At 49.0% G+C, this 24085-nt stretch overlaps 1 long non-coding RNA gene across 2 annotated transcripts; it reads left to right on the top strand.

The window, feature by feature from the left end:
* Window positions 1-7505: 7505 nt before the first annotated feature.
* LOC101952586 (uncharacterized) lies at window positions 7506-23109 on the top strand. 2 transcript variants are annotated; one of them, XR_010592254.1, is made up of 5 exons: window positions 7506-7735; window positions 9288-12347; window positions 15629-15740; window positions 17316-17710; window positions 17782-23109. It is a non-coding gene; the product is annotated as an uncharacterized LOC101952586 (long non-coding RNA). The 2 variants fall into 2 exon arrangements; XR_006176387.2 differs by having other exon boundaries at window positions 7506-12347.
* Window positions 23110-24085: the final 976 nt, after the last annotated feature.

Below are 24085 nucleotides of genomic sequence, written 5' to 3'. Positions count from 1 at the left end.
ACTCCTTAGGGATCAGGGGGCATTTGACGCGCTCCGAGCTGCCATCTGCCCCTCTCGGCCGAGCGCGGATCTCCCCTTGTGAGCTCAGCAGCAAATCCCCGAGAGCAACCAAGGCTGCTCGGGAGCCGGCGCCCTGGCCCGCTGCTGCATTACAGCTGTGCTGCCGGGGCGGCCGCCTGGACCCCCTTCCCCCTCCCCGGGGGCGGTAATTAATTAGGACAGGTGGTGTCCGAACGGGAAAGTGCCCCGTAAGGGTCTCTGGCAGAATAACCCCTCGCAGTCAACAGCTGCTGCATTTGTTTCTTATTGTGCATCCGAGAGAGAAAGAGATTCCCGAAGCTGCGGCCTCCAAGCAGCCCCCGGTAAGTGTCAGACATAAAAGTCAGCCCCAGGAGCGAGCTCCCCAGGCTGGACCAGGCAGGGCATCTGCTGGGACGACCGACCGAAAGGAGCCCAGGATGAGGAGAGAGGGACAGAGGGACTACGGGGCTGATCCACCGCTCACCAAACCAATGCCCATTGGTGCCGGTGAGCTTTGGATCAGGCCCTACAGGGATAAGACATGCATGTAGTGGAGTAGTCCTTGGAAAAAATAAACATGCATAACATTCAACGTGTTCTTCCAGGAGCACTGGCAGCATAACCACGTATGATGTGTGAACAAACCCGCAGGGGCTTTAGGGGAAATGACAGCTCCTCCCCCCCCCCCCTTCAATGAAAGTTAAAGGTCTGGATTAATTATTTCCAGTGAGGATATAAAACTTTTACCTCCTTTGACAAGGTTAGGACAGACAATTCCCCCTTGGCACAGCTACAGGTGGTACTAGCAGTGAGAGATGCCATGTAGCCCGGCATTTTAACACTGTCATCTAACCCTGCTCAGACTGACCTGCCATCTACACTACAGCTTGTCTAGCTTGTGAAAACCTCCTACCACCAGTGCAGCTCTCCTGAGCTCCCAGCACTGGGAGTGGCTGCTCTGAGCAGGATGGGATAGCACCACCCAGGGGCTAGTCTAGCACTGGTGGCGGAGGAATTCTGCACCCTCTTGCTAGTGTGAGCAAATTTATCCTGGGTGAAACTATCTGGACATCAGTGGAGTTATGCCAGGGATGCATCTGTCCCGGAGTGTTCAGGCTCCAGGAGCATGGTCACCATTGTTCACTGGCACACCCAGCACAAGGATGTGACCCTGGCAGCAGTTCTTGTCCATGTATTGCTAAACTCTGTGTTTGGTGGAAAGGTGATCTCAGGAGAGTTAAGACAGTGGGCAGTCTTCAAAATGCATTTAGAACCTTGCAGAACCATGAGGCAGCATTGTGCACATCTGGGAAACCAGGCTATGCCTCATGTTTGAGATGCTCTCAGGACAGGACATTTGGTAGGCATCTTCACTGACTTGGAATCACCTAGGCGGGGAGGCTTAGGAGGACACCCCACTGTCTCTTTAAGAGGAGATTGTTGTAGGATGAATGAATCCAGAAAAGCCCCAGGCATGGCAGTCATCCCATTTCAGTTCACTGGGCTGCCTTTGCCACCCAGGGCAATCTCTATGAATCAGGCGGGCCCAGAAACTATTACAATCCTACACATTATATCAGAGGTCAGTTACCAGGGTGGAGTGATAGGAAAGGAAAAATCTTAGCGCTCTGTCGGGTGAGGGCTGGGGGTTACATTTGAATGCAACGTGGCTGTGTCGGTATCTATGAGAGTCTGTACAGGTGATCTCTACACAATCAGCCCAGAATGAGACTTCATACTAAGTTTGGGATTTTATCCCATGTCCTCTTCGTTCCAAGTCGGGTGGCAGGTCGCTGCCCTCTCTCGCCTTTCTTCCAGGTTAGATGCAGTTTTCTCTTATTGCTTTTTGATAAAAAATGTATTTGTATCTTCCTGATAGTTTGAGGAAACCTCTGCTTCTTGCTCCCTTGTGTTTCAGACACAACTATTATTATTAGTAGTAGGAGTAGGAGTAGGAGTAGTAGTCTCTGTAGTCACTCTGTGATAGCGCCTAGGGGCCCTAAACAAGGGCCCCATACTGCTAGGTGCTGTACAGGTGTGCAATGAAAAGACGGTCCCTGCTCTAAAGAGCTGACAATCTAGTTTGTGCAGAAAGTCAATCTCTGTCAATGTCTTCTGAGTCACATTTTTTGTGCCATCTCTCCATTTTGTGTTTGAACTGTGCTTCGTGTCCCGCTGGTCCTGGATTGTAGTTTTGGTGAGAGCCTGCCTGGGCTTTGCATGTTTCACTCTGGTGGGTTGGTCACTAGTGTAATAGTTCTGTGTAGCAGAATAAGCTCGTTCCTGTTGGAGGACCTGTGTGTTTCCGTGTGTGATGTGTCAGTGTCTCTGTGTGTTTCAACCCGCTTGTTTACGTGGGAAGGAGGCAGCATGGGGGAGGGAGTCTTCAAGGGAGGCCTCAAAAGACAAAGGGAAATTCCTCTCTGCTGTGATATGAAGCAAAAGTTATTTATTTTTTATGGTAATTAGGGATGGCTCAGCAGTCTGGAAACCGGGGAGTAAATGTATGTGAGTTCATCTGAATAGAGCATCCCAGAATAAATATGTGTCCGTAATTATGGTGGCAGATTTAGCGATTCCCCAGCCCTGAGAGAGGGGTCAGGGATGTATTTTAAATTCAGTTTTCTCAGCGTCTCCTTTTTGCATGATAGTCAAATTGGATTTTCTTTTTCCTCCAAATATTTTTCAGACAGCCATTTTATTGGAGAGGAAGTTTGCCCTGAGGCCCCCGCTTTATGACCCTTTGAGTCGCATTATTTCTTTCTTGTATTTAGCTGTAAAATATGCAGTGCCCATCAGTAGCCTCTGGTGCATTTACGTAAAAACCACCGTCCAGCAAAGATAACCAGTGGTGACAAGAGTCCAGCATAAAGCAGAACTTCAAGCCCTGCCCAGAATGAACCCCACCCCACAACTCCCTTTCTAACACTCCAGCTGACAGATGAGGCAGTGACTCTTGTGGAGAGGGGCAGATCCCTTATTATTTATTTATGGAGAGTCATCAGTGCCCACAGGGCTTTGCAGGGACGGGAAAATGTCAGGGGGGAAATCATGGCCCTGTAGAAGTCAATTGGAGTTTTGCCATCAACTTCCATGGGGCAGGATTTCACTGCAAATCGTTGCCCCGAGGAGTTTGCAGTCGGAAATCAGGGACTCTGGAGTGCCACAAGGGACTCATCTTGCCTTCATTTGATCTTTCTACCTAGGGACGGGGCAGTGGATTCAAGCTGGGAAGGGCCACCGGCACCCTGGGCATTTCTTGATACTTTCTATTGATGCCAACTACCCTGTGGACCCTTTGACCATGAGAAGTCAATGAGGAAAGGGCACATTTGGGGTGAAAGTCACCCCGTGAAGAAGGCCAGCACAAGCCCTCAAAGGTCTTAATTGGGACTTGAGGGCTTAACTGGGATTTAAGTGGTACACAGACTTTCTGCTGGGGTGAAATTCCCTCTTGCTGCTCAGATGTGGGAGAGAACGTTCTCCCCTGTTAGCAAACCAAGGTCTGAGCTCTTCTTTCCACAAGGCCCTTTCACCCCACCCCACAGGGGCCTTGCAGTGAGCAGGACTCAGTTACTCCCACTTTCAGGCCTCTTATGCTGCCAGAGCCAGGGGCCACAGTGTCACTGAGAATCAGGCCCCCCTCTCTGTTGTGAGCTCTCTATTTGCGTTCTCCAGATGCCACTGTGTATAGCAGCGCAGCGTGGGTATGTGTACTGAGCATGACTTTTCTGAACTAACTCGGGATGATGTGGAGATGGAAATAGGCATGAAAGCAGGTCAACTGAAAATGCCTTACCATCTCTTCCTTGCAATCCTGCCCCCTTCTCTCTTTGTGCAGACAGGTGTCTCTCCTCCCACCGATGCCCACTGGGTTTGTGTGGCTATCCCCAGGGATGGCAAATCCCCTGCACAGAAATGAGAGAAGAAGCCTTTTTCCTGTGTGTTCTCTACAGTTTAGAAGCAAATCACAGAGGTAGGGATAGTCTGAAGCAAGCAGCCATCACAAGAATGCAGTGAGTCACTGCAAAAAGCACTTGGCTTACGTCGGCTTTGTTGCCTCTCCATTGCCGATGGTAATGTAGCAGTAAATAAATACGGGGGAGAGGATAAACATGAATCTAGTGCATCTGTATCACTCCTTTCAGCCCAGAAGGATCCTAAAGCACTTCCCAAGCAACAAACTGACCTTCCAAGTACACACAGGGATCACGGAAAAGCAGCCACCCCTGGGGCGAAAAGCCACCACCGTTTGACAGCACGTAGCTCCACAACCCAGCAGTTTAAGACAGGAAGGGAAGAAGGATCCTGTATCTAACTGAAAATGCAGGAGGAGCTTGTGAGGCAGAGAGCCATCGCCAAACTGTCATTCGATTAGCACACTGGCTTTTAACATCTAGGTGTAAAAATAATAGTAATCCCTTTCCGTTCAAGAAAACTAAATTAGGGTAGAAGTGGAGATGGCTTTTGTTAGTCTTCTCAGCTCATGACAGCTGGGCTCTGCACCAACAGACCAGTTTGCCCCCCTTGTGTTCTCGTGAGCCTTTTCCACAAGGGACTGTTCACACTCTATAATGATGAGGCGTGGCTCTGGGAAAAAAAAGATATTCTGCACTTCTACTCCACCACCCCCCATCTGCTGCCTGCTGACAGACTCGCTTCTCCCCATGCCATCATCTAGAGACTCACTTCATTGTCTCTTGGGATTGTTGCTACAGGAGGCATCCTGTGTGCCAGGCTGTGAAGCTGCAGCTTGCAGAAGATAGCATATTTCAGGCCATACACAGCTAAGCTGCCTTCCTCAGGCCCTGAGTTTAATTCCCCTTCTGCAAGAGCAGAAATGCATGGAAGAGGCAAATGGCTGCATGGTGGGCTTGTCCTCGGTCACATAGGGAGCCTGGGGTGGAGCCCGGGGTAGAGCCCAGGTCTCCTGACTCTTAGTCCAGTAGCTTACCCGCTCAACCACCCATCCTTCCAAACAGGGCCGGCTCTAGGTTTTTTGCCGCCCCAAGCAAAAAAAAAATTTGGCTGCCCCCCACCCCAGCCCTGGGCTCTCTCTTCCCCCCTCCCACCCACACCTCCTGCCACCCCAGCCCTGGGCTCTCTCTTCCCCCCTCCCACCAACACCTCCTGCCACCCCAGTCCTGGGCTCTCTCTTCCCCACCCCGCACCCCTTGCTGCCCCAGCCCTGGGCTCCCCCCCACCAGTGATGACTGTGCCCGCTCCCCCTTCTCATCCAGCCGGTCCGGCGCTGGCAGGGTCGGGGTAAGCAGCGGGGATCCCGGGCTGCGCCTCAGCCCATGTCCCTCCATCCAGGGCTCCCGCCTCCAAGACTGGCCGGGACCCGGGAGGGCAGAGCCGGGGAACCGCCCCGGCAGAGGGCTGAGGAGCCGGGGCAGGGTAGTCCCAGAGGCAGCAGAGCTCCGGAGAGCGGGACGCGGGCCCCGCCCGACAGCGCCCCGCCCTCTATGGCCCCGCTGCTGCTGCTGCTTCTGGCTGCCCTGCCACAGTCCCTGGGCGGCTTGGGCTGCTTCGCCCAGCCCCGGCTGCAGCGCTGGGGGGCGGCCGCCCTGCGGCACCTGCAGGCAGCTCCGTGTGCCCCGTGGGGTGTCCCCCAGCCTGAGTGTCCCCGCTCAAAGCCTGCCCGGCCCAGCCACAAGGTGTGGGCGCTGCTCCCCTGCGGCGTGAACTGCAGCGGCCCCAGGGCGCCCCCCGCGCACAACGCACTGCTGCTGCCAGGGCCGGCTCTAGGCTTTTGCCGCCCGAAGCACAAAAAAAAAATGGTCAGAATGCTGCCCTTGAAAATGTGCTGCCCCAAGCACGTGCTTGGTTTGCTGGTGCCTAGAGCCGGCCCTGCTTCCAAACCAGCCAAGGTCAAGCCCTGGTTCCACTGAAGTCAATGACAAAACTCCCATTGACTTCAATAGGGCCAGGACCAGGACTTAAATTCAGCTGGAGCTGTCCGGAGTGGCGCTCCGATACATATTTTTAAACCCGTGGGGCTGAGGGCCCGAGCCCCCGAACCTCCCACGGGAGAACTCCGGGAAATATTCTTTGAGAATTTAAGCCTTGAGTAGGACTAGTGCACTAGGGCCTCCAAGGTGACCTTGAAACGTCAAAGCTGCAAGGATTGATTACCATAAATAAATGGAAATCCCACAAGCATAAATAGCCAGGAAATGGAAACAAGCTGGAAGAAGCCACAAACCTTAATAAGTGCTGGAGCTTTCACCACACAACCCTGCTGGCTCCTCTCTGGCCTGCCTCAGTGCTTCGGGCCATCTGCGGTGCCTTCAGTGTAATGATGATGATGAAGATGATGGGCTCTCACTGTGCTCAGTGGTCAGTTGTAAGGAGATCGGTTAACACAGAGAAATAAGAGTATTACCAGAAACCACAGGAGAGGCCATCAATAAATCCATTCAGACTCTCTCGTTGGGGTTGTCTTTTAGAGGCAGAGTGACTGCTAGCAGCAATGACATTTCTCATCCTGTAATACAAATAGTGAGATGTGATGGGCCTGGGACATGCTTGGACTCATTACCTGGTAACTGGTGATAGCTATGACATGGATCACAGGGCCTTAAACTTTTCCAAAGTCTGGATCATGTCGTATTCTTCCCCTTCCAGTCCCAAATTCACAACCTCCCTGGGCACCTACCGCAATTCCTTGCCTACAGCAGTAACAATAGGAAAGTATTTCACGTATCTTTGGTTGTCTTTAGTGCAATAAATGTTTTATCATTTTTGAAAAATATGTAGATTGCAATGTCTACATTTACTCTTCATTCAGTCTCCCTCTCCTATCTGTTCTTTCTTGCAGCTGGAGGCAAGGAAGGGAGCCCGTAGCATGGCCAGTATCTTTGAAAGTTCACGGCTCCCACATAGGCACCAAAATAAGGGAGTAGGAGTCAAATTGTCAAAAGCGCTTAAGTGTCTCAGGAGGCCGACTTCCATTTTCAAAAGGGAATGTAGCCTAGTCTCATTGAAAGTCAATGGAACTGGTTTCTGAGTCACTTAAACACTTTTGAAGATTGTACCCCAGATTTAAAAAAAAAGTTTAGCCCTTTTGAATGCTGAGCCCCTTTGAAAAACTCATCAGAAGTGAGACCTGCTGAGCCCTTTTGAAAATGTGACCTCATGTGACCAGTTTTCTCTCTGCAGGGGCCCTGCAAGCTCCCCTTGCAACTGCAAAATCAGTTATTTGCTCAGCTCTATTGACAGGCCTATCGAACATCCCCTGGCAATTTTCATACGACTCCGAGTTTATCCAGGTGCAACCAATGCAAATCTCACTTCTCCTCACCCAGTTAGTCATGTCTACAGCCTGAGGATGCCTATCTATCTGTGATGATGCAGTCTGATATTTCCAACTACAATTATTAATTGCTAATTAGTTGTCAATGATCCTGATATTTGGCAAGTGGGAAGTGCCCCAGTGGTTTTATGTTTTCAATAAGCTCGTATCTTCTGTTCCAGAACAGCCTCCAATTAACTTGGTGCTTGACTGTATGTTTGAAAACAGACTCTGTTACAGTCTGAAGATTAATGCAGCTCCAGAGCACAGATCCAAGAGGAAAGTCTCAGCTGTTTTCCCCTGGATAGATTTTGCCAAATGCATCCCGCACTTGTGCTTCCTACAGCAAGTTTTCAGTGGATTCAGAGCTGGTGAAAGACGCCCCTTGTGGATAAATACCTGCATGACACAGGCACAGTGAGTGCAAGGGATGTACCTCCATCTGGGGGAGAGGGGCATTCAGACTCCATGGCCCCATTCAGTCCTTGTCCTTGGCACTAATGCTGCCCACAAAATGAAAAAGGCAAAGGGGGAGCAGAGCAGGGAGGGGGGAAGACAGGATGAGAGCCCAGCAAAGACCCCCACCCCCATGTTTCCTTTGTGAAGAAGCAGCAGAAGTGACAGCTGTCAGTGGAGAAGCAGCTGCAGGGACGCTGGCAGACCAGGTGCCAGCTCATGCCCAGGTCCCCAGGTCTCAACTGAACACTGGCAAATACATAACTGGAGCCAGTCTGACTCACCTCTGTGGTCAGAGCCGGCGCTTCCATTTAGGCGACCTAGGCGGTTGCCTAGGGCAGCAGGATTTGGGGGGCGGCAATTCTGCGGGGGGGGGGGAGTCCTTCTGTGCTCCGGGTCTTCGACAGAAATTCTGCGGCGGGTCCTTCACTCACTCTGGGACCCGCCGCCAAAGTGCCCCGAAGACCAGGAGCGCGGAAGGACCCCCCCGCCTAGGGCGGCAAAAACCCTGGCACCGCTCCCGTCTGTGGTGCAAGCATCGTTATAGACTCACAGACTTTAAGGTCAGAAGGGACCATCATGATAATCTAGTCTGACCTCCTGCACATTGCAGGCCAGAGAACCTCGCCCACCCACTCCTGAAATAGACCCCTAACCTCTGGCTGAGTTACTGAAGCCCTCAAATCATGGTTTAAAGGCCTCAAGTTACAGAGAATCCACCATTTACACTAGTTTAAACCTGCAAGTGACCCGTGCCCCATGCTGCAGAGCAAGGCAAAAAAACCCAACCAAAAAAACCCAACCAACAACCTGACCTGGGGGAAAAATTCCTTCCTGACCTATTGTTAAGGTAGGTATTAGAATTATAATAATGTGTTTAGTGTTTAGACTTTATTGTTGCTTGTGAGTTGCTGCCTGCATTAATCTCACTTATAGCATCTGTATTCCATATTGTAAGATAATATTTAAGCATTTGTATTGTAAGCCTCTGTGACTGTGTAACAAACTCACCAGACAGGAGAGAAACATTAAGTAGTATTAAGTGCTGATCTCCAACAGAAGGTGTTACATCTTGGCCACCAAGGAAGGCCCATTGACGCCAGGCGTACCATTGGGGAACATTAAAGAGGACAAAAGACTTTGTTGCTCATCTCTTCCCCCCCACCCCAGGGAGATGAGTCATGAAAGTGGATTCCTTCCATCAGTTGAGTTTGCAGCTCAGAGCACATGTGGGGAAGGGAGTAAAAACCCCTCACAAGAAGGAACGGTATCTCTATGCTGCTTGGACTCTGGGGGGCAGGTTTTCTAGACATAAGTAAGAGAACCCCAGTGCTTAGCCAGGGTTAGCCCTAAAGGACATATAGAGCTTGCTGATTATAGAAGCTTCTATCACCTTTTGAAACTTAAGATTGTAACTCATTTGTGTATCTGTGTATCATTTGTGCTTTAACATTATAAATAATTCTCTTATATTCCTTAAATAGGAAAAGGAAATGTGTACATTTTATTATAGGATTGGCTACAAGCATTATCTTTGGTGTGAGATCTAGGATACAATTGACCGGGGGTAAGTGACGGGATATTGCTGTGATTCTTGGTGTAAAGAACCACCTATCACAAAGGTAAGTTTACCTGGGTGGCAAGATAGAATGGAAGTACCCAAGGGGATTGTCAGTGACTCTATATTAAGGCTGTTATAGGGCCTGGGGAGTTTCCACTTGATAACTGGTTGGTGAAATAAATACAAAACTCACAGCCAACTTGGGATTTGTACCCTGCCTCTTAACAGTCTGCCCTGAGGTGGGTACTTGTGCACTTGAGACACTGCAGGGCAGCTTGATAAGAAGGACTCAGCATCACCTCCCAGCTCTCGGCAAAGCCTTGGTCCCAGCACCACAGGTAACGGTATCCTCTGTCTGAATCCCAGGGCTGAGAAGGGTCAGGGGCTACTGGGTTAGGCTGCATAAGCAAAACTGCATCAGGAAGCCGCAGAGCAGCTGCAGGACGCGGGGGGTGAATGGAGGGCTAGCAATGATGTTCCCCATGTGCTGCTAGTTCCGTTTGCAGTGTGAGATTGTCAGCTGTTAACTGCCCTGGGCAAGGGCCATGCTCTTACTAATCTTAGTTTGTCTGCTGACAGATCAGTTCTCGCTTCATGTTTACAAATCCCAAACAAGGTTTGGTGAGAGCTCCAGAAAAGGAACCTGTGTGCCAGCAGGGACCTCGCTTTATGGCATTTGTGTTACAGCAGTGGAGGGAGACTCCTCCAGGGAGGCAGAGGGGGGCTTTGACTTCCCTGCTAGGTGTCAGAGCTAGGATAATCTCCTCCTGCTGCTGGAAATTGGCTTTGAACCCCATCGCTTGTCAGTTCTACCTCCCTGCTTGCAGAACTTCCCTAACTAGGACCCGAGCAGGAAATAGGGAACTTGCTGAAGCCTGGTTGAGTCAATTTGGCAGAGCCTCTGACAGCTGGGAGGCCCCTGCTGTGAGCAGCAAAATGGACCCAGCGGGGCCAAAGGCAAAGACTGGTTTGCTCCATCACACAGAGCACGGACAGGCCTCGCATACGAGCTCTGATGCAGGCAAAGTGGAAATGCAGCGCACATGTGGGAGAACATCTGTGTCCTACGCACAGTCCTGCCATCGCCCAGCAGTAAAAGCCTTCTCCTGGCTAGGAACCACCTGGAAGAGATCTTGCAAATGCCTATCAGCAGGCTGCAGGTACTCGCAGGCAGCATATGGTGTGTTTCTGAAGGCTGATCAGTTGCCAGGGGAGTTGTCTCAGGCCCCAGATGCCTCTCCATGTGGCTGCTCATCACTCAGGCCTCACACAGAGCAAAGACTGGTTTCTAGGGGGCTGTTGGATAGGTCTGGGGCAAGGGCGTTGTGGGAGAGCACTTGCCATGGACACATGCTTTAGGGCAGGGGTTTTCAGGACACATTTTTTGGTGGCCTCAGAGTGTGGCCACCAATTCTTGCTGGTGGCCGCTCTCACACTTTTCCCTAAAATACTTAATTAGCTTTAGGAAAAACAAATAAACATGCACATATATACGTCCAAATCATTGTAATTTATTTATTGCTAGCTAGTAAGTCTGCAAGTATCACTTTTCACAGTAGACTTACTCAGCCCTGCCAAGCCCGAGGACAAATTATTCCCTGGATGAGGGGCTGGGGGAGGCAGCGGGGGGCTAGAGCCTGAAGCCCCTCCCCTGGAGCCTGGGGCCTGCCACCGTGCAGCCTGAGCCTGGGACAGGAGCCCGAAGCACCACAGGCAGAGCCTGCCACTCTGCCACCCCAGGGTTGAACCCCAAAGCCTGAGCCCCGTCACCCTTGGGAAGGTGGGGAACTCACGGTCTGCCTGCTCCTCTAGCGTTGTGCCCTAGCTGTCTCCAGAGGGGGGCAGAGCCCAACCCCTGCTGGCGGTCCCAGCAACCAGCACCAAGGGGGTGAATCCAGGAGCAACAGGGAGAGGGAGGCGCTGTTACTCCCCCCCCCCCCCCCCACACACACACACACACACACATACACAGCCCAGGGGACTGTGGCCGCAAGGAAAGCCCCTGGCGGCCACATGTGGCCACCATGGCCGCATTTGAGAAACACTGCTTTAGGGTTTGGTAATTGGGGGAGGGATCAGGCAGTGCTTAAAAGGGTGTATGGGGGCAGGGCTTCAAGGGGTCACAGGCCCAGCCGAAAAACCAATGACACATAAATATTGAGCTGGCTCTTTAAGCATTGTCTTACCAAAACTGCTGCTTCCATGTGATGATAGACACCCCACTTCCCTTCTTTCAGACCGCTATCGGGGGGCTTCTCCTGGAGAATGCAAGAGGCTCTGATTCTAGGAAGGGAGTCAGGCGGGGCGGCAGGGGACTTGTCCCTGGAAGGGGCGTGGTGGGGAGAGAGCTGCAGGTTTTGGCAGAGGGGAATACAACCCAATGGGAGGAGACAGGGAGATGGTGCTGGGAATCAGACACAAGCAGCAGTGGAGGAGCAGAGCTGCAGAAACTCAGTCCCACACTGCATCTCAGGCGATGTGGTGGTAGCCACACAGTGCGGCTTTGCAGTGTGACCCCACAGTGCGTGGTGGCTGGCCAGGGCTGCCCCATGGTACATCCCTGCTGAGCGGTGGTATATAGGGAAGACAGCTAAGATTACTTTGCCCTGGGATTGACATTTCAACGGTGATTATTCCAGGTTTTCTCTGTGTGCTGAAACCCAGCTCTGCTCTTTAACTATTGCCAAATTTAAACCAAATGTCAGTTCGAATCTATCCTGGAATCTTCCTCAGTTCACTTGTTTCCCACGAGAAAAAGCACAGCAGAAAATAAACATCAGGGCCTGTTAGATCCAGACTATCCCAGCTACAACCACCCAGCTCTCTCAGCCCCCTCCTGTTTTTTTCCATGCCAGCTGCACCTGCTTTCATTCCACCCCTTGCACTTGGAACAGTTTCCCAATCACACTGACAAACCTACCTCTCTCTTCTCTTTCCAGAACCACCTGATCACCCACTGGTCCTGTGAAGAATCCCTCCCCACTCCCATGGTGTTCGTCTTGTCCTGCAAAGGTGGGGCTCTTTGGGGCAGGGCCCTCTTATTGGCTGGATGTCTTTTACCCGTTGTTCTCTTACTATGCCATCGGGCTGAGATTTTCAAAGGCCCCTACAAGAGTTAGGCACCCAGATCACACTGAAGTTCAACCAAAGATGGGCACCTAACTCCTTTAGGCTCCTTTGAAAATCTGAGCCTGTACACATTAATAGAAATAACCACAATATTCCCTGTTTCAGGCCCTCCCTATAACTAGAGCTGCCCTCGATCCCCAATGTGACCCACACTTTAGATCACAAACACTTCCCCTCCAGTGGCTCACTTTGTGCTGACAATAAATTCATCCTTCAACCCGGCTCTCGTTGTCTGAGATGACAATGGGACTCGAGCAAGATTCCACAGCCAGATTCACCGGGAGAAGCACAGCTCTGGCCAGTCGTGAGCCCAGCATAGGTTTGGCTAATGTCTGCCTTTGGAACTCTGACCCGCTTCCTGTCCGCGAAGTGGGATTGCTTGAGGGCTTCTGACAGGAAGCCTTTGCAAAAGATGCCTGCTAACAAACGGACTGTGTGAGTAAATGAGAAAAGCATGTTGACCCTATGACTAGACTGTTGAGTCACTGGGTTGGCATTTGTAGACCAACCTGCTAAATGAATGAGCTGGCCAAGAAGATGAACACTCCGATCATTCAGGTCTCTCTGACTCACTCCCCTGTACGGTGGAAGGCTGCAGAATCAAGACATTTTGGAGCAAGGCTGTTTAACAGCTTTTGTCCCTCATACTGAATGGAGTTCATTGACGGGCTCTTTTCTAAATCTGGAACGTGCTACGTCAAATATAGAACTTCCCCCGCTGTACAAATGGCTTGGTTATTTGTCAGGTGTATTTTATGAGGCGTTGAGTTTTAACCAGCGGAGGGGTAGTGTACAGAGTGCTGGAGCTGACATAAAGACAAGACAGAGAGCAGAAACTAGACCCAGTGTGACAGAACCAGACTGTCTGTCCTCATCTGCTCCCAGCACCCAGAGGGGTGTCCTAGCAGTGAGGGATCACTGGAGCGCTGCTGCACTCTGTCCCCCAGTCACGCCTCCTATGCGGGTTGGAAGTGGAGCATAGAGCCTGCTACACTATTTCTGTGCTACCCTTATTCGGCGATGACCTTGTTTTGCAGGAATTGTCAGGCAGGGCGCTAAAGTGGCTTTGCTTCACAATGGGGGCTAAGGGCTGGCTTTTTACAGGGACTCAAGCATGGAGAACAGAGCTGTTTGGAAAAACGACAATTCCACTTCATGACAACTTTTGAGGTTTTTTGACTTTTCTTTTTTCATTCCACATTGGAACAAAACCAAGAACTTTCAAAAGTTTTTGCAAAATGAAATAGTGTCGAAACGTCTGTTTTTGGATCAAAACAGCCAGGGTTTTGTTCTCTCTCTGTAGCTCTTCCACTTCCCCGTCTCCGAGAGTCTACCCTGGACCTGAGAAACCATCCTGTCAAAACTTGCATAGAAAAGGATACGTTTTCACAATGTTTTGTTTTTGATGCAATGGGACTTCAGCAAAAAAATGTTTAGTCAATAAGTTTCCAAACCACTGTCACAGAGAAGTAACAAGTGTGTCATCCTGGTTAGATCCCTTCCATATTTCTGACTTGGACTTTGGAACAACTGAAGAAGTGTATACTGCCTACAAAATCATCCCAGGTTTTACAGCAAGTCTGATGCATTGCGGGACAGGATTGTGTGTTTTATAGTCACTGCTTGGCAGATGCCCAGTTTTCCCCACACACTGTAGATGAGATGTGTCCAATAAAAACACTTCAGTGAAGTATTTTTTTAGTCATAGGTCATAAGGCTGATAATTAGTTACTTTAATACCAAGCTGTAGTGCATTGATCCAGTGAGCTTTTGGAGACGAGAAACAATACAAAAAGCAGTAGTGCATCTCGTAAGATGTTCATTATCACAGAGCCAGCTGCCCAGGCCTTATTAATAAGAACAAGTCACAAGAACTCCTGATGCAGGAAGTATTTGGGTGATGGACCACTGCCTGCATTTCATATCCCATCAGCCAGGCTCTGATCACATTGGACCTGGGTATTTCTCTGTTTGACACCGTATCTCTGATCTTTCCCAGTAAGTATGAGCCACGTCTCTTTGTCTTTCTGGGAATATAATGTTATCATCTGTAGTACAGTAAACTTTTGCCCATTTCTCCCCGATTAATGTTAAATCCAGTGTCATGAATAATTCACAGAGCCTTATTTAATCTAATTTTTTCTGACATCCAGTGGCTGGGAATAGCATCTTGGGACATGCTGTTTGCAACCAATGATCTCCAGAAATAATGAATTGATGCTTATCCCATGTGAACTGGGAGCATACAGTATGGGAGGGAAATAAAGAACAGGAGGCATGTATCTTCCAAGGGAATCACTGATAGCTCTTTAATAAGGATAAAAAGCTGTGAAAAAGCTAAATATTGACACAGCGTCACAGTTTTCTGTTTCTTGCAGTCACATGGCACGTTATTAACCTATATAACTGTCAGACACATTGGCACATTGACACAAAGAGGTCAGACAAGACAGGATTTCCCCTATGTGGCGGTGCAGGCACTTGGGGAGGTGTGAGGCCACATTCAGAAGGAAACTACACAGTGTGAATTGAAAACAATCTTTGATGACTGGAGGACTCTGGGCTCTTCCATGCCATCTTTGCTACAAAACCACTCTGCGTTTCCAAAAAGTGACTTGCCCCAGTATGACAGTTTGTTTTTGATATGTGATGTCCCTGTGTATATGTGAGATGTGCATTTGCCTGTATCCCGGTGCAGATAGCTTCTGTCATATATGCACAGCTGTGTGGGTGTGCAGGATCCCAGGTGCCTAAGCTTAGTGGTTTGTGTTGTGTGTAGGTGAGTGATCCAGTACAGCCCCTGTGCAGATAGATATGTGTTCAGTGTGAGTGCATACAAGTGGCTGGTACTTGTGCATATTGGTTTGTGTTGTGTGTGGTTGTTTGCATGCGGAGGTGAGGTTGCAATGCTTCTGCATATAGGGGGTTGCCACATCAAACTTCACACACCCATGTGGTGGCCTCCTCTCCCCATTTTATAGGGGGAGACTGAGGCAAAGAGCTATGCTTGACTTGCCCAACAACGCACAGCATTTAGTGGCAGAGCCAGGGTTAGACCCCAGGGTTAGACTACCTATACATGGCACCAGCTCTCCTTTGTCATGTGATATGACTCCTGCTGTGCTTGTGTAGATATCATCATTGTTATTTTTTGTTAATTACAGAGCCCCCTAGATGTGCCTGGTACTTTACGAAGCACATACGTTCTGCCTACCCAAGTCACTGACAGTCTAAGTGAAGGATACAACAGGAGGAGGAGAGAAGAACACGAAGAAGGTAAGGCTGAGAGTCAGGCTCACCTGTGAAACTAATGCAGACCACCTGAGGGTAATTAAAGTTGAATGTACTAATTTGTATTCAGTCCTGGACACACGTGTCTGTGCCAGTCTTTGCCATTTTAACTTTACTACGTTAAAAATATAAGTGCTTGTGAAGTGTTTAGAAAGGGCTCGGTGTCGCTTTCTACTGAGCCAGAGTTACCTTCAACAAATGCCCAGCATGAGCTCCCTTATCAATGCTCCCTGCAAAACAAAAATCTACAGCCAGTGACAAAATGGACCAGCTCCATTGGCCCCATTGGCTGAGGGTCCTGTCACATGTCAGGGCGGGCGCAATAGATCATATTGTGCTCATTCTACTTTCAAGTGCTATTTCTGTATCCAGACTATTACAGGGCACTGATTGTTTTCTTTGTTGTGCCTTTCCATCTCTTCAGTACTAAGTTAAGAGCTGTTATTCTTGGCTTGCAGTAAATATGATATAATAAAATCCCAGCTGCGTCTAGCAAAGGAAGGAAACTGAATGAAGGAATTAGGAGAAAACGCCACTGGCCAGACTCTGCTGGCAAGGGTGTAATTATAGGGACAAGGGGTGGAGACATGTAGCCCCTTTCAGCCTAGCAGGAACAGTGTCTTTTCCCCAGCATCTTTTGGCTGGCTGTGGAGGTAAGGGAATGGGGGGGACTCCTGCACAGGGGGAAGAAGAGGAGGGTCTGAGGATAGTGTTCTTTTTCTTCAGCTGTTGCTGTTCCCTAGCCTTGGTCCGTGGCTTTGCTACCTAACCACGCTCTCAGGAGGTAAGCCAGCTGCCTCCCCAGTAAGAAATCCATGCGGCTTCTCAATTGTAGCAGCAGGTCACCAGTTGTTGACTTGGCTGATCACAGCCACTGAGATCTCCAGATCCTGAGCTTTCGGTCAGCATCACGTCCACATGAACCCAGTGGGGAAAAGATTCCTCACATGCGAGAATTGGACATGAATGATGGGTTATTTTGCCAGCCTGTCTGGAAGATGAGGGAGCAAGGTGTGAGACGGGCTGTGACGTAATAACCTCCACAAAAACAACCGAGCAGGGAGAGAGCACAAGGCTGCCACTCCATCCTGGCAGCAGCACTGGGCTTTCGATTTGGAAGAGCACAATGGGCGTGGGATGAACGGTCCCTGGCTAGCTGGATGCCGTCAGTGCCCTTTGCAAGGTGCAAACCTATTGTTCTTCATCACTTTATAGAACCCAAAGGGCTTCTGCAGAGGGTGATGTGGTTCTGGCTTCTGTGGAAAGCTGCGTGACACAGATCCCGGGGAGATCTTCGTAGGTTTAATTGGGGTAGAGAGCCAAGAATCTCAGCTTAGAAATACATAACTCAAACATTTCTTGGCTCTCTGCAATGCCACTGTATGCTGTAAGCTCGAGACTTGGAGCCTGTTCTGTGCTAGACTGAGGTGACGCGTAATGCAGTGCATCTGAAACGTGGCTGAGCTTTGCATGGGAGATGAATAGCAGCAGGTTACTAGAGCAAAGAAGACATGAATTGACCCCCAGCAAGTCACTGTGCATTGTTCTGTCGCTGTGCAGGATCCCGCTGCATTCGGAATTCTTGGGCCACAACTACAACACGGAAGAGAGCATCATCCAGGCAACCTACGTGCAGGAACCTAATACAGAAACAGAGATCACAGTGAACTCCTCAAACACTTTCTGCTGTCAAATCCCAGCTCCACTTGCCAACCAGAACTTCTCTCTGTTCTTTCAATGAGAGAAGATATTCTTCATTTCCCTGCCTAGAAACTGATGCTGGTGCAAATGGTTGCCCTGTTCTAATCCAGAGGTGGCTGCATTTTAGTGATGTCTGAGTAATCCTTATGTATATAGACAGCCTGTAAAATGCGCTAGGACTCTCCAGGAAGAAAGATACTATACTGATCTCTGTTATTATTACTATTGTTATTTCTGCTCCTCCACATAGATGGGTATTGTAGTAGGTCCGGGGTGGGGCTCGTCCCTTCCTGGGGCGCCTGGAAGCCAGGCCGCCCCGCTACAGGTATCTATCAGGCTTTGTTCTATACATTAGAAGTAAACCATAAAGCTTATTGTCTGCAGACAATAGCTGCTGCTTTTGCATCTGTCTTGCTGAATGTACACACGTATAGAAAATGAGCTAATGATTTTTGCACGTATTTTATTCCTGTGTAGACCAGAGCAAACATTCCAATGCTGCCTCCATTGCCAGCAAATTGATAATCATCAATATATCGATCATTACATAGAACCACATGTCAGACAAACAATTGGCAGGTGGGCTGTAAGTCATATATGCACATTGGGCTGAAGTCCTAGGAACACTCTCTCCCATGTGTGCTGGCGGGTCCTGAGGAGAGCTTAGGAAATTCTGTAGAGTAAGGCAGCATCCTGGTGTTGATGGTGCGAGCTGTTGAAATGGAGAGTCCTACCTATACATGGCACCAGCTCCCTCATAGCTCAGGGGGCCTCATAAGCTGAGATCCCAGCAATGAAAGAAAAAATCCCCACAACTCTTAGCAGCTGTGATGACAACCCTGAAGCCAGCATTAGGAGACAGCATGCCCAATTCTCCATGCAAAATACCTTCACTGATGTAAATCAGCACCGCTCCACTGAAATCAACAGTGCTACATGTGATGTCACTACTGCCCTGGGTCAGAGATCAACTCCCAAGGCCAGGGAAACTCAGAATTAAGCTCGCAGAGGCTCAGTCCATAATTGCCCCAGACGTCTCTGGTTTTGAGTGTAAGGGTATGCCAGCCTCCGACAGTATCTAGATAGTAATGAATAGAACTGGTTAGACAATGGGGATTTTCTCCATGGACAATTTTGAGCTTCATCGAAATATCAAAATTTAGAATATTTCCATTCTGAAATGCTTCTGCAGTGCCTCATGGGAGTTGTAGTTCAAGTGCTTCTTGCTCCCATTCTCCTCTATAGGTTGGACTACATCTTCCACGATGCACCATGCTCTGCCCTCGTGGCGCATCATGGCAGTCACATGGAAAGCAGACACTTCTCATGACAAATGTCATTTAGTTGAAAACCCAATTTTCTGTTGACAAATGGTTTTGACAAAAAGTTTTCGACCAGCCCTACCGGAGAGCTAGGCCTTAGGGTGCAGCCTCTCCCTGCATTCCCTTAATTTTGTAGGATGAAGCCAAATCCTTGCTGTCCCTTTGATGCATTTCTTGTAGTTTGATAATAAAGTGACTTGTGCCCCTTTTTTCATGTTGCTAAAGGAAAGGAAGAGATGTGAGACAGAGAGCGAGCGGATCAGATCAGCTGGAGCAAACTGGCCCTTTTCCCTCTTTTTGTAGATCGGCCAAGCTGGGGAAATAGGGTGGGTGACAGGGTCAACCTGTGGCTGCAGCCCTTTCATTTCCTTTGCCTTCTTACCCGCTCATGGCACCAGAGATTAACAGGGGGCAGCCAAGGGATGGAGAACTGGGAGACTGCCTGGATCTAGTGCTGACCAGAAGGTTCCAAAGGCGCCAGATTCCTGCATGGCCTCAGGTCTGTGAAAAATGAACCTGAAAAGCTTTTGCAAAATAATACTAATTAAAAAAGACTAAACCAACCCACTGCAGATCACAGGGAAAGTTGGGATGCCACGGAATGGATAAGGATGGGTCCTCCTTCCCAGCAAAGCCCTGAGTGCAGGCTCCTGTGTCCACCTGTGACACATGAGGTTGGTAATGATGCTCAGCACTGAAAGAGCACTTGGACCCGGGAAAGTACATTACAGACATGAACAGCTCCATCTTGAGAGCACGGCCAGGAGAGGGTGATTATCAGCACCCCCATTTTACAGGAGAGTTTCTGACACTCAGGCGTGTTGTTCTTTTTAGCACCCGGAGAGCTTGTATTGAACCCTCAGATCATTTTTTGTGAAACATTACAGAACTTTAACACAACAGCAACCACTGCCCGGTGTTGATGACAGCCCTCTGCTCCCTGCAAGCCAGAACCCTGCCTCTCAACTTGGAGAATGTCCTGTCGTCTCTGCAGCCACATGCAACGAGAGCAGCTACTCCCCAAGAGTTTGGTGCTAAATTTCCTGAGAACCTAACAGAGGATCCAGCCCTTCTGCTTTTGTGTCTCCCCATCTGCTGAAACAATTCAGGAGCTCTGCTCCACCAAGGCAATTATGTGTGTATTATCAAAGCTGCTATTCCAAAGGGTTTTATGTGGTCATTAAAATAATGAAATATGAAGGAGGATGACTAGCGGCAGCCGCTGAGTAATGCGTCTCGAGAGCTGGATTTGAAGCTTTTTCAATTTCCATTCTCAGTGTGTGCATTGGTCTCCGATTAAGCGACAGCGCTTCATCTCCACGCTAGCAGATTGCACAGTTACCTTTGAAAGGCCCCAGGAATGCATAACAACGAGGAGCCACTCATGCTGACTGGGAAGAGGCAGAGCTAGAGGAGACATCTGTGGTGCATTGCGAGGAACAAGCCCCACATAAAATACACTGCATTTAGCAAGGTCTTTACAGTACACACTCCAGGCAGCGACCAGCTGTTCACCTGCGGCCTGCAAGGGCCTTTGTGGGCATGAAGCCAGCTAACAGGTGTTACTTTGCCCGTCTCGGAGTGGGGGAAGAACAAAAACTGCTCCTCACTTTACCAACAGTTCAAAGTGAGAACGAAAAGTGGTTTACTTTTTCACAACGTTTGCCTTTTCCTGTTTCCTTAGCTCCGAGAGTTTGTTCAGCCAGCTCGAAACAGGAAGCAGTATGTGAACAGGTGCTTTCTCACCACACACCTGACAAGGCTATTCCAGGTCTCACACGCCCACAGGGCTGACTCAGCCTGCACATCTGGAGTGGCACAAAGCTGATAGAGTGGATGGCTCTTAGTCTCTATGCACTTGTGCCATCACGCACAGAAGTCAGGGAAAGGGGAACACATTCTTGTATGACTACTGTTCACTGTGCTTTTCTCAGTGTTTTATATCCTGCAAATGAAGGGTTAATGAGTTCTAAAAATATATGCGTATGGGTTAAACAGATCTATCTATCTATCTATCTATCTATCTATCTATCTATCTATCTATCTATCTATCTATCCCATACCCATCATCATGGTATCTGAAGCTACCTGAACTGCTGTTTTCCTGTTGGCTAGAAATGCCAGGGAACCCGCTGAAGGTGATACCTTGTTGCAAGCTGCGCTACTCAGCCGCTGTCTAATTAGCCGGAGTCTGGTTCTCTCTGCATGTCCCTGTTTTTTCAATACACGGCAAGCACGGCTGTCAAGCCAATGATTGAGGAACAAAGTTTTTGTGGCCCATTATTCCAACTCCAGTGTCTGCTTTAATTCAAATTAGCCCTGATCCTATCTTTGGGATGTTTGATCCTTGTACAAATATATTCCTTCATTTTCATTTCTTGAAGCAAGCTGCCATTTCACATCACAAACCCAGCTCACTCCTGAGATAGTACACTCAGCAACAAAGGAACCTGGCAGCCTCTCCTGAAGGCCTGGCTGATGCTGTCACAGATTAGGCTCTGATCTGAACACATACCTTTTACCGCAGATTGCACTCTAAACACACACATGTGGGTCTGGGTTGCAACCTTAAGCTACATGTGTCACCTCTCCATCTGCCTCCGAGTACCTGGCCTTGTAATAGTGAAATACTAGGGGAGTTGGGACAGCTCCCAGATTTACTGCTGGTCTAACTGGCTGTTTCAATAGCTTATATATATATCTTACCATCATGCCTTCTATTATCCTTTGGTGACAGAGTGAACTGTCACAATGTGGGAGAATAAAAAACCCCAAGCAGTTGACTCCAATTAACCAATCCTCTCAGAGGCTTCTGCGAGTGGGAGGGACTTGGGGAATATATAAACCAGGCCCACTTCATTGCAGAAAGAAAGACAGATAAGGAACCAAGACAACACAACACCCAAGAAGACTGGAAGGCTGATGATGAGGGGGAAAATCAGCTCCGGAAAGAGACAGGAGCAAGGTGATCACCTTGTTAAAAAGGTACTGAGTGTGGGGACGGTTGGGCACAGACTGGGGCCTGCCTCCCTACGAAAAGATGGACTTGCCTGAGAGGTAAGAGAATTTATGGGGGGATCGGACTAAGGGCTTTGGGTGTAAATGATGACAATCATGATGATGATGATGAAAAGCTAAATGCTGACATACCACTACTCCTACATTCTCTCTGGTGTCCTTTTTCTCCCCCAGCCTCATCCTGGCCCACCCGGCAATGGTGACATGGGGAACGGTAGGATTTGGGGCTTAGCTGGAGGGCCAAGTCGTGTTAGTGATTGTCTGCCAAACTCCGTGGGGCTAGCGAGACTCCCCTGGCTCACCTTTAGAGGCCAGCACAGTGGCCATTCTTCTCTCTAATAATCTGTGCTGAGACTGCAGATGGCAGCATACAAGCCGTCTATTTGATCTGAGCAACCCAGGTAGCCATTGCATGGGACTGGGACGGAGGGACCTAAATATCTCTGAGGATCTGTGGCTACATCCTGGCCCACCCGGCAATGGTGACATTGGGAACGGTAGGATTTGGGGCTTAGATACTCAGTAGCCACAGATCCTCAGAGATATTTAGGTCCCTCTCTCCCAGTGAGAGTCAGGCACCTAAATACATTTGAGAATCTGGGTCATAGTCTCTGCTCTTCCATAATAATATGGATGGGGTGACATCTGCTCCATTCTGTTCCAATCCATTGTGTCCCTCAAGCTCCTGACCTCTTGCCAATGTGGCCTGCTGCGGGGCTCCGTGTTTGGAGGAGGAAGAGATGGTGCCTGTGGAATACCTATAAAGAATGTTCATTCTGACAGGACCCTGTGGTGTCCATAGATTCATGTATGTCAAGGTTCCACATTGTCATCAGAACAAAGAGGAGGCTACCTACAGTGATGGGGGCTGACGTGCAGACAAACTTTATCTTTACTGAGTCATGATGAATGGAAAGATGATGAGACATTTGAGGCATATTCAAATCCCAGACTGTCCATCCCTCTCCCACAGCACTGTTTATATCTGGCTTTGTGGCGAGTTATTATATGTTGTGAAGGGTTAATGGATATTTGCATCTCTTTGGTCTGGATGTTTTGAATTGTTTGTGAGGCTCCCAGGCAGGGCCTTTAGAAATAAAGGATTTTTTAAATAATATGATAAAAATATGATAAAAAAAAATGATCTGGATTTCTGTGCCCTGGAGCTGCACCATGTGTGTTTGAAGAAGGCTTGTCACGGTACGTCTACACAGCAAAAACCCAACAATCCTGTGACAGAGAGTCTGAGTCTGAAGTCAATGACTCGGACTTGCGCTGTGGGGCTAAAAATAGCAGTATGGGGTGAGGGCTCAAACTGGAGCCTGGACTCCAAGACCCTCCCTGCCTCACTGGGTCTCAGTGCCCAGGCTTCAGCCTGAGTCCAAACATTTATGGTGCTATTTTTAGCCCCACAAGCCCAAATCAGTTGACCCGGGCTATGAGACTTGGTGTCCTGGGTCTTTTTTTGCTGTGTAGATGGGCCCTTTGAGTCTTAATGATGCCACTAGACTTGTTTTCTGCTATATTCATGCCATGTGTTTGGAAGTGGGGATAGTGGAATTCTCTCCTTACTCTGAGCATTGGTGATCCGGGGGCCTTTGGGTTGAACAGTGCTATTGAAATGTCACTTACTAGTATGATTTTTTCATGTTCTCTATGTATATATATCTTCCTACTTTATTTCCCACTGCATGCATCTGATGAAGTGGGTTTTAGCCCATGAAAGTTTATGCCCAAATAAATTTGTTAGTCTCTAAGGTACCACAAATACTCCTCGTTCTTTTATCTTCTGTGTGTTCATTTCAGTGGATTCTCCAGCTCTGGCCCACCAGATGCAAAGGCCAGAGAGAGCTTTACCTGCAGGTCGTGGTGTGAATGAGCATAAACAGCTGTTAAGGAACTACCCAGCCCTGTGCTGGCTCCCCATTGGCTAATGGTAGTATCAGACCCAGTGAGGTAGCAGGATGCTGTTGAAAAGGTAGAGGACCGAGGAAGGAAGCTGCTCCCAGGGAGGTGAAGCAGTGGGATTCGTTAAGACAGCTACGATTGTAAATGGTCTCAGTGTTACCTCGAGCGATTCCATTTCCAGAACTCTCATTAAAATGATAAGAAACCAGAAATGGCAGATCAGAGTGAGGAGACAGGAAATGTAGGGATACTATCATGAATCAGAAATGGCTCCCAGGCGAATTACTAAGGCCATTTCCAAATCATGCCTCAGAGGATCATAGAAAATAGAGATGGAAAAGACTCATAAATCCTGTAACCGCCAATGCTGGATTGTTCCCT

Source organism: Chrysemys picta, chromosome 13 (genome assembly GCF_011386835.1).
Source record: "Chrysemys picta bellii isolate R12L10 chromosome 13, ASM1138683v2, whole genome shotgun sequence".
Classification (NCBI taxonomy): Eukaryota; Metazoa; Chordata; order Testudines; family Emydidae; genus Chrysemys; species Chrysemys picta.
This window is presented reverse-complemented; position numbering and strand designations above follow the sequence as displayed.